Genomic DNA, 9,375 nt, shown 5'->3' with positions numbered 1-9,375 from the left:
GAGAGAGAAAGAGGGAGAAATGAGAGAGAGAAAGAGGGAGAGATGAGAGAGAGAAAGAGGGAGAAATGAGAGAGAGAAAGAGGGAGAAATGAGAGAGAGAAAGAGGGAGAAATGAGAGAGAGAAAGAGATGAGAGAGAGAGAGAGAGAAAGAGATGAGAGAGAGAGAAAGAGAGAGAGAAATGAGAGATGAGAGAGAGAAAGAGATGAGAGAGAGAAAGAGATGAGAGAGAGAAAGAGATGAGAGAGAGAAAGAGGGAGAAATGAGAGAGAGAAGGAGGGAGAAATGAGAGAGAGAAGGAGGGAGAAATGAGAGAGAGAAGGAGGGAGAAATGAGAGAGAGAAGGAGGGAGAAATGAGAGAGAGAAGGAGGGAGAAATGAGAGAGAGAAGGAGGGAGAAATGAGAGAGAGAAGGAGGGAGAAATGAGAGAGAGAAGGAGGGAGAAATGAGAGAGAGAAAGAGGGAGAAATGAGAGAGAGAAAGAGGGAGAAATGAGAGAGAGAAAGAGGGAGAAATGAGAGAGAGAAAGAGGGAGAAATGAGAGAGAGAAAGAGGGAGAAATGAGAGAGAGAAAGAGGGAGAGATGAGAGAGAGAAAGAGGGAGAGATGAGAGAGAGAAAGAGGGAGAGATGAGAGAGAGAAAGAGGGAGAGATGAGAGAGAGAAAGAGGGAGATGGAGAGAGAAAGGGAGAGATGGAGAGAGATGGAGAGAGATGGAGAGAGATGGAGAGAGATGGAGAGAGATGGAGAGAGATGGAGAGAGATGGAGAGAGATGGAGAGAGATGGAGAGAGATGGAGAGATGGAGAGATGGAGAGAGAGGGAGATGAGAGAGAGGGAGACGGAGAGAGAGGGAGAGATGGAGAGAGATATAGGGAAAAGGGAGATAGTAATGTATTAATCCCCCAGAGGGGACATTAGATTGAACCAGCCAATACGTCCATTAGCACTAAATAGACCATAAAACACAACAACGACACACAGATACTGAAATTAGCACATCATCAAAGGAGATAAAATATAAGTGTTGGTGCTAAAAGCCTCATGGCATATGGTTAAAAAGGATCTGTGGAAACGCTCTGTTTTAGCCCTGGGTCATATACATCTATCTACCATCACACTGAGATGCTCCTGGTACTGTGGAGGAGGTGACTAGTGTTAAAGGTACTGTGGAGGAGGTGACTAGTGCTCCTGGTATTTATGTCCAGGTACTGTGGAGGAGGAGACTAGTGCTCCAGGTACTGTGGAGGAGGTGACTAGTGCTCCAGGTACTGTGGAGGAGGTGACTAGTGCTCCAGGTACTGTGGAGGAGGAGACTAGTGCTCCAGGTACTGTGGAGGAGGTGACTATTGGTCCAGGTGCTGTGGAGGTGGTGACTAGTGCTCCAGGTACTGTGGAGGAGGTGACTAGTGCTCCAGGTACTGTGGAGGAGGTGACTAGTGGTCCAGGTGCTGTGGAGGAGGTGACTAGTGCTCCTGGTACTGTGGAGGAGGTGACTAGTGGTCCAGGTGCTGTGGAGGAGTGACTAGTGCTCCAGGTTCTGTGGAGGAGGTGACTAGTGGTCCAGGTACTGTGGAGGAGGTGACTAGTGGTCCAGGTGCTGTGGAGGAGGTGACTAGGGCTCCTGGTACTGTGGAGGAGGTGACAAGTGCTCTAGGTACTGTGGAGGAGGTGACTAGTGCTCCAGGTGCTGTGGAGGAGGTGACTAGTGCTCCTGGTGCTGTGGAGGAGGTGACTAGTGCTCCAGGTACTGTGGAGGAGGTGACTAGGTGCTCCTGGTACTGTGGAGGTGGTGACTAGTGCTCCTGGTACTGTGGAGGAGGTGACTAGGTGCTCCTGGTACTGTGGAGGAGGTGACTAGGTGCTCCTGGTACTGTGGAGGAGGTGACTAGTGCTCCAGGTACTGTGGAGGAGGAGAAGACTAGTGCTCCAGGTACTGTGGAGGAGGAGACTAGTGCTCCAGGTACTGTGGAGGAGGAGACTAGTGCTCCAGGTACTGTGGAGGAGGTGACTATTGGTCCAGGTGCTGTGGAGGTGGTGACTAGTGCTCCAGGTACTGTGGAGGAGGTGACTAGTGCTCCTGGTACTGTGGAGGAGGTGACTAGTGGTCCAGGTGCTGTGGAAGAGGTGACTAGGGCTCCTGGTACTGTGGAGGAGGTGACAAGTGCTCTAGGTACTGTGGAGGAGGTGACTAGTGCTCCAGGTACTGTGTAGGAGGTGACTAGTGCTCCTGGTGCTGTGGAGGAGGTGACTAGTGCTCCAGGTACTGTGGAGGAGGTGACTAGGTGCTCCTGGTACTGTGGAGGTGGTGACTAGTGCTCCTGGTACTGTGGAGGAGGTGACTAGGTGCTCCTGGTACTGTGGAGGAGGTGACTAGGTGCTCCTGGTACTGTGGAGGAGGTGACTAGGTGCTCCTGGTACTGTGGAGGAGGTGACTAGGTGCTCCTGGTACTGTGGAGGAGGTGACTAGGGCTCCAGGTTCTGTGGAGGAGGTGACTAGTGTGCCTGGTACTGTGGAGGAGGTGACTAGTGCTCCTGGTACTGTGGAGGAGGTGACTAGTGCTCCTGGTACTGTGGAGGAGGTGACTAGTGCTCCTGGTACTGTGGAGGAGGTGACTAGTGCTCCTGGTACTGTGGAGGAGGTGACTAGTGCTCCTGGTACTCAAATCAATCAATCAAATTTATTTTTATATAGCCCTTCGTACATCAGCTGATATCTCAAAGTGCTGTACAGAAACCCAGCCTAAAACCCCAAACAGCAAGCAAAGCATGTGAAAGAAGCACGGTGGCTAGGAAAAACTCCCTAGGAAAAACTCCCTAGAAAGGCCAAAAACCTAGGAAGAAACCTAGAGAGGAACCAGGCTATGAGGGGTGGCCAGTCCTCTTCTGGCTGTGCAGGGTGGATATTTTAACAGAACATGGTCAAGATGTTAAAATGTTCATAAATGACCAGCATGGTCAAATAATAATAATCATAGTAGTTGTCGAGGGTGCAACAAGCACGTCCGGTGAACAGGTCAGGGTTCCATAGCCGCAGGCAGAACAGTTGAAACTGGAGCAGCAGCACGGCCAGGTGGACTGGGGACAGCAAGGAGTCATCATACCAGGTAGTCCTGAGGCATGGTCCTAGTGCTCAGGTCCTCCGAGAGAAAGACAGAAAGAGAGAAAGAGAGAATTAGAGAGAGCATATTTAAATTCACACAGGACCCCGGATAAGACAAGAGAAATACTCCAGATGTAACAGACTGACCCTAGCCCCCGACACATAAACTACTGCAGCATAAATACTGGAGGCTGAGACAGGAGGGATCAGAAGACACTGTGGCCCCATCCGATGATACCCCCGGACAGGGCCAAACAGGCAGGATATAACCCCACCCACTTTGCCAAAGCACAGCCCCCACACCACTAGAGGGATGTCTCCAACCACCAACTTACCGTCCTAAGACAAGGCCGAGTATAGCCCACAACGATCTCCGCCATGGCACAACCCAAGGGGGGGCGCCAACCCAGACAGGAAGACCACGTCAGTGACTTAACCCACTCAAGTGACGCACCCCTCCCATGGACGGCATGGAAGAACACCAGTAAGCCAGTGACTCAGCCCCTGTAAAAGGGTTAGAGGCAGAGAATCCCAGTGGAAAGAGGGGAACCGGCAAGGCAGAGACAGCAAGGGCGGTTCGTTGCTCCAGCCTTTCCGTTCACCTTCACACTCCTGGGCCAGACTATACTTAATCATAGGACCTACTGAAGAGATAAGTCTTCAGTAAAGACTTAAAGGTTGAGACTGAGTCTGCGTCTCTCACATTGGTACTGTGGAGGAGGTGACTAGTGCTCCTGGTACTGTGGATGAGGTGACTAGGTGCTCCTGGTTCTGTGGAGGAGGTGACTAGTGGTCCTGGTTCTGTGGAGGAGGTGACTAGTGCTCCTGGTACTGTGGAAGAGGTGATTAGTGCTCCTGGTACTGTGGAGGAGGTGACTAGTGCTCCTGGTACTGTGGAGGAGGTGACTAGTGCTCCTGGTACTGTGGAGGAGGTGACTAGTGCTCCTGGTACTGTGGAGGAGGTGACTAGTGCTCCTGGTACTGTGGAGGAGGTGACTAGTGCTCCTGGTACTGTGGAGGAGGTGACTAGTGCTCCTGGTACTGTGGAGGAGGTGACTAGTGCTCTTGGTACTGTGGAGGAGGTGACTAGTGCTCTTGGTACTGTGGAGGTGGTGACTAGTGCTCTTGGTACTGTGGAGGTGGTGACTAGTGCACCTGGTACTGTGGAGGAGGTGACTAGGTGCTCCTGGTACTGTGGAGGAGGTGACTAGGTGCTCCTGGTACTGTGGAGGAGGTGACTAGGTGCTCCTGATACTGTGGAGGAGGTGACTAGGTGCTCCTGGTACTGTGGAGGAGGTGACTAGGTGCTCCTGGTTCTGTGGAGGAGGTGACTAGTGGTCCTGGTACTGTGGAGGAGGTGACTAGGTGCTTCATGGTCTCTAATCTCTGGCGTCCAAACACTCAGCGCGTCCTACACCTTCTGTCTGAGGGTCAACTAGGGTCATCCAGCCACATAATAATACACACAGGCACAAACCACCTGACTAGTGTTGGTTACCGGACCAGAACCTGACACCCTCAGCCACACAGGGGGACAAACACCTACCTGGAGGTGACAGCATTCCCTTCCCCCATATGCCCCCCCTAGACACAACTACGACAATATAACCAACAAAATGGGTCAGAACTCCTGCAGCTCTGTCGCATGCTGGGTATGTACATTGTCAATGGTATGCTTCGAGGGGACTCCTATGGTAGGTACACCTATAGCTCTGTTACACGCTGGGTATGTACATAGTCAATGGTAGGCTTCGAGGGGACTCCTATGGAAGGTACACCTATAGCTCATCTCTTGGCAGTAGTACTGTAGACTACTTGATCACTGACCTCAACCCCAGAGTCTCTCAGTGTTCACAGTCAGTCCACTGACACGTCAAATCAGATCACAGCAAAATTACAGTCTACTTAAACAGAGCAATACTCAATCATGAAGCATCAAAGCCAAAGGAACTGAGTAATATGAAGAAATGCTATAGATGGAAGGAAATTAGTATGCGAACGTACCAAAATACAATTAACTATCGAGATCAGTGGAGGCTGCTGAGGGGAAGACGGCTCAGCAAGTCAGATATTAGCTGAGTGTAATTGAAGAATCCGTACACTAACAACTTCTGGGAATATTGGAAAACACTAAACAGACAAAAACACAAAGAGTTATCTATCCAAAATGGAGATCTATACAAATGGAAGTAAAGTGGTGTTGGGGGGGGGAAACATAAAATCTGTGTATACAAACAGCAAGTCTGCAGTTAAAATTGACAAAAACACACACATTTCTTCCCACAGGGCCGTGGGGTGAGACAGGCAGGCATCTCCATGGTCCTTTCCCAGCTAGGATCTCCTCCCAAGTCCATGACTCCCTGTAGTCCACCTGCTGCTTGGTCCTTTGGTGGTGGGTAGTTCTGTCACGGAACTCGTAAGGATTGGACCAAGGTGCAGCGGGAACGTGTATACTCATCTTCTTTATTAATTAAAAGAAGGAAAAAACAAACAGATCACGTATATAAAACAACGAACGACACTAAACAGTCCTGTCAGGTGCACAGACACAAAACAGGAGACAACTACCCACAAATCCCATTACAAAAACATCCTATACATAGGACCATCAGAGGCAACGAGGAACAGCTGCCTCCAATTGAAGGTCAATCAACAAACCCTAAACATAGAAATAGAAAGACTAGACTGAACATAGAAATACACTTACATAGAACATAGACCAACAAACCCCGAGACACTCTAAACAAACCCCCCTGCCATGTCCTGACCAAACTACAATAACAAATAACCCCTTCTACTGGTCAGGATGTGACATTAAGCCCCACCCTCTTCAACATATATAGAGTTGAAGTCGGAAGTTTACATACACATTAGCCAAATACATTTAAACTTAGTTTCACAATTCCTGACAATTAATTCTAGTAAAAATTCCGTTTTAGGTCAGTTATGATCACCACTTTATTTTAAGAACGTGAAATGTCAGAATAATAGCATGATGGCCACTCCAGTACCTTGACATTGTTGTCCTTAAGCCATTTTGACACAACTTTGGAAGTATGCTTGGGGTCATTGTCGATTTGGAAGTCCCATTTTTGCGACCAAGCTTTAACTTCCTGACTGATGTCTTGAGATGTTGCTTCAATATATCCACATAATTTTCCTACCTCATGATGGTGTTCTTCGGCTTGCAAGCCTCTCCCTTTTTCCTCCAAACATAACGATGGTCGTTATGGCCAAACAGGTCTATTTTTGTTTCATCAGACCAGAGGACATTTCTCCAAAAAGTACGATCTTTGTCCCCATGTGCAGTTGCAAACTGTAGTCTGGCTTTTTTATGGCCGTTTTGGAGCAGTGGCTTCTTCCTTGCTGAGCGGCCTTTCAGGTTATGTCGATATAGGACTCGTTTTACTGTGGATATAGATACTTTTGTACCTGTTTCCTCCAGCATCTTCACAAGGTCATTTGCTGTTGTTCTGGGATTGATTTACACTTTTCTCACCAAAGTAAGTTCATCTCTAGGAGACAGAACGCGTCTCCTTCCTGAGCGGTATGACGGCTGCGTGGTCCCATGGTGTTTATACCTGCGTACTATTGTTTGTACAGATGAACTTGGTACCTTCAGGTGTTTGGAAATTGCTCCCAAGGATGAACCAGATTTGTGGAGGTCTACAAATTTTTATCTGAGGTCTTGGCTGATTTCTTTTGATTTCCCCATGATGTCAAGCAAAGAGGCACTGAGTTTGAAGGTAGGCCTTGAAATACATCCACAGGTACACCTCCAATTGACTTAAATGATGTCAATTAGCCTATCAGAAGCTTCTAAAGCCATGACATCATTTTCTGGAATTTTCCAAGCTGTTTAACGGCACAGTCAACTTAGTGTATGTAAACTTCTGACCCACTGGAATTGTGATACAGTGAATTATAAGTGAAATAATCTGTCTGTAAACAATTGTTTAAAAAATGACTTTGTGTCATGCACAAAGTAGATGTCCTAACCGACTTGCCAAAACTATAGTTTGTTAACAATACATTTGTGGAGTGGTTGAAAAACAAGTTTTAATGACTTCAACCTAAGTGTATGTAAACTTCCGAATTCAACTGTATCAATGAATTGGCACTAGAACAGTCTGCAGCACCCGGCCTCACCCTACTAGAATCTGGAGTCAAACGTCGACTGTTTGCTGATGATCTGGTTATTCTGTCCCCGACCAAAGAGGGCTGTTATTTTCTATCAATCCCATTTTTTTCCCCCCAAAGGAAGTGTTTAATTTATTGTGGAAGACATCTGATAATGTTTCCAGCTCTTCTAACATCAATACTTGACTTATAGCCATAGTCCATGAAATATGACTTTAAAATATATATGTATTTTTTTTTTTATAAATACAAAACGTTTACTTTGTTTGATCTTGTGTGATCTGAACTGTGCCAGTCTTCTCTATTTTCTGACCATTTCCTTGTCATCTCCCAGGTCTTTTCCAATGATAACAGGTGTATGCTTGTCCTTATCGTATACCTGCTCATTCAAAGCAGTTCCTTGGGGTCTATTTAGGCAGAAATCTACTTTTTGTTTTTGGCCATTTACATTTAAGAGTTGTTTAGTTTCTAACCTTGACGTCTATGGACAAAGGTCGTATTCTGCTGTCTCATTGGGTAATGAAACAGGAAAACAGGCCGACAAGCCTGACAGAACACACACACACACACACACACACGCACGCACGCAATCACACACACACACACACACACACACACACACACACACACACACACACACATACACACACACACACACACACACACACACACACACACACACACGCACACACACACACACACACACACACACACACACACACACGCACGCACGCACGCACGCACACACACACACACACACACACACACACACACACACACACACACACACACACACACACACACACACACACGCACACACACACACACACACACACACACACACACACACACACACACACACACACACACACACACACACACAGACACACAGACACACACACCATTAATAGGGCTCCCAAAACACCCCATAAGACCTATACAGCCCCTGTCTGTTTGTTAAACACAAAGCGCAGCCAAACTGCTCCATCCTCAGAGAAAATGTTCAGTACCTGAAAACACACAGCATCATGTTACAACCCCACCACACACACACACACACACACACACCTTCCTCTTACACACCTCTACACACACACACACCTTCCTCTTACACACCTCTACACACACACCTTCCTCTTACACACCTCTACACACACACACACCTTCCTCTTACACACCTCTACACACACACCTTCCTCTTACACACCTCTACACACACACCTTCCTTTTACACACCTCTACACACACACCTTCCTCTTACACACCTCCACACACACACACCTTCCTCTTACACACCTCTACACACACACCTTCCTCTTACACACCTCCACACACACACACCCCTTCCTTTTACACACCTCTACACACACACCTTCCTCTTACACACCTCCACACACACACACACACTTCCTCTTACACACCTCTCACACACACACACACCTTCCTCTTACACACCTCCACACACACACACACCTTCCTCTTACACACCTCTACACACACACACACCTTCCTCTTACACACCTCTACACACACACACACACTTCCTCTACCCACACACACCTTCCTCTTACACACATCTACACACACACACACACACACCTTCCTCTTACACACCTCCACACACACACACCTTCCTCTTACACACCTCCACACACACACCTTCCTCTTACACACCTCCACATACACACACACCTTCCTCTTACACACCTCTACACACACACACACACCTCTACACACACACCTTCCTCTTACACACCTCTACACACACACCTTCTGTCTAACACACCACTACACACACACACACCTCTACACACACACCTTCCTCTTACACACCTCTACACACACACCTTCCTGTAACACACCTCCACACACACACACCTTCCTCTTACACACCTCTACACACACACACACACCTTCCTCTTACACACCTCTACACACACACACACACACCTTCCTCTAACACACCACTACACACACACACACCTTCCTCTTACACACCTCTACACACACACACACACCTTCCTCTTACACACCTCTACACACACACCTTCCTCTTACACACCTCTACACACACACACACACACCTTCCTCTTACACACCTCTACACACACACCTTCCTCTTACACACCTCTA

The sequence above is a fragment of the Salmo salar genome, chromosome ssa03 (assembly GCF_905237065.1).
Source record: "Salmo salar chromosome ssa03, Ssal_v3.1, whole genome shotgun sequence".
NCBI classification, from domain to species: Eukaryota; Metazoa; Chordata; class Actinopteri; order Salmoniformes; family Salmonidae; genus Salmo; species Salmo salar.
Note: the sequence above shows the minus strand (reverse complement) of the source record.